This window comes from Tupaia chinensis, unplaced genomic scaffold (assembly GCF_000334495.1).
Source record: "Tupaia chinensis unplaced genomic scaffold, TupChi_1.0 Scaffold000077_1, whole genome shotgun sequence".
In the NCBI taxonomy this organism is placed as follows: Eukaryota; Metazoa; Chordata; class Mammalia; order Scandentia; family Tupaiidae; genus Tupaia; species Tupaia belangeri.
Window position 1 is genome coordinate 5,732 of NW_006159538.1, and position 2,454 is coordinate 8,185.

Consider the following 2,454-nt stretch of genomic DNA (forward strand, 5'->3'; position numbering starts at 1 on the left):
TCCCTACACCAATGTCTCACAGAGTTTCCCCAGTGTTTTCCAGGAGCAGTTTTATAGTTTGACTTATAGGAGACTTTGACTGTCTTGCATGTCAGTTTAACATTCCATAGGTGGGGGTAGGTGGGTATATATCCTAAATACAAAGCATACTAAATGGCAGTTTGGAGTCATACATTTAATGTTTCTTGAATATTTAAAATTACTTCTACTATGCTTTTTAGTAGTATTGTTTCCTAAAGAAAACCACTCTTGATTGTCGCTCTCCCTGTCAGAATTGTGTGCACTCTGTAACATCTTTGGTGGTGGTGGTAGTCCAGTTTTCCTAATAATTTTGTTTTTGTGCTATGAAAGATCAGAAATTTAAAGTATGTAGTGTGTATGATACTAAATTATGATTTGGTGGGACTTACATAACAGCTTTCAACATTTGAAGACAGTGATTCTTGAGAACCTCTTAAGGACAATTTGCCTACAAATTTAAAGCTGAAAAGTCACTGAAATAACTTAAGAAGAGTCACTACACTTGGCTTTTTAAATGTTTGTTATGTATGTTAAGAATTGGGTACAAATTGAAATGTCTGTACTGATACTCAACACAACCAATACATCTCAATTACAAAAGAAAAAAATGAAAAGCATACAAACTGAAAAAGAAGAGGACTAATTGCTCTTATTTGTGATGACCTAATTGTACGCATAGATACATGTAAGGAGTCTGCAAAAGAACTAATAGTACTAAAAAGTAAATACAGCAAGGTCACAGACATAAATCATCAGTGGAGTTTGTTTATTCTAGCACTGAACAAATAGAAAACAACCTAAAAAATGCATAGTAGCTTCAGAAACATAAAATGCTAATTTGACTAAAGACTTGTCTAAGAATTGTACAGTAATATCTATACAAAGTTGGCGAGAAAATATTGAAAGACCTAAACAAATAACAAGATACGCTATGCTTATAGATTTAAAAACTCTACTGTCTGTTATGTCCAAATGAATGGATTGAATATAATAATAAAAAATACGATCAAGATTTTTTTCTAGTAGAAAAAGAGTAATTATTTAGAAAAAATTTATTTATATATTTATTATTATTACTATTATTTTTGAGAGGTTTTTGCTATAGGGCGCATGTGCTCGCCAGACAGACAGAGAGAGACAGAGAGACAGAAAGCGAGAAATCACCCGCAGGGGGGATGGCCACCCCGCAATCCCTTCTTCATTCTCCTCTCAGGATCTTGGGCACGCACGCACACACACCTGGCATGAGTTTTAAGCCACCGGGTCTGGGACTCGAACTGCGGCTGACTACATGGAAGTCTGGTGACATAGCCCTTATGCTAACTTCTGGTCCCTTTTTATTCATACATCAAATTGCTATACATCATTTAGATTGTGAAAAGACTTAACCCAGAATGATATACACCTCTATTTTTTAACAGTAATTTATAAGTTTATACTAAAACTAATATGCAAATGTAAAAGTCCTAGGTAAATAACCTAATCTTGAAAAAGAATAAGAAAAGTTAGAGGACAGGTATTACCTGATTTTTTTTTTTTTTGAGAGGTTTTCTTGGTATAGAGCATGTGCGCTCACCAGAAAGACAGAGAGAAACAGAGACACAGAAAGCGAGAAATCACCCCCTGGGGGGGGATGGCCACACCACAACCCCTTCTCTTCCATTCTCCTCTATCTTGGGCACGCACGCACACGCGTGTGGATGACTTTAAGCCATGGGGTCCAGACTCGAACTGAGGCCAACTACATGGGAGTCTAGAGATGTCGCTATTACGCTATCTGCTGGACACAAGTAAACCTTTTTTTAAATGTAATGGGCTAGATAATGAATGCTTTGGTCTGTTTGGTCTTTTTTTTTTAGGCCGGCAAGCTTTCAGTTTTTATTAAATCCTAGTAACAATCTGATTTTATAGACATCGTCCCATGGTGAACATGTTTAAATAAGTGAAAGCAAACCAGTTATCCAAGTCAATATTTTCTGCAGACTAAGCAATAATGACTACACAGAACACTATGGGTCATAACATACACTTGCTCAGTTTTCTTATAATCCATGTTATTTATCAAACTATACCTGCTAATGTTTAAATACAGTAGACTAAGTGACTGTAGTTCTCACATAATACTTTACTCAGAGCACCGTACTGAGTTAACATCGACAGTGTCACTGACTTTCCAAATTAGCATAATTATGTTCAAGGAACAAACTAAAAATAAAACGAAAACTGAACACAGAAAAAATGAAGTTATTAAAGGAAAATGAAGAAAAGAAAGGAAAGTGAAATATCATTGGGGTGGTAAAGTTGAACAAGTCTAAACATTTGGAAGAAATAGATCAAGGTTGGATTTCACAAATTAAGTTTATTAGCTCAGTGCAATGAAAATCTTTTTTTTAATGTAAAGGCTGAGCTGAAACTAAAAGTTCTATTAAACTG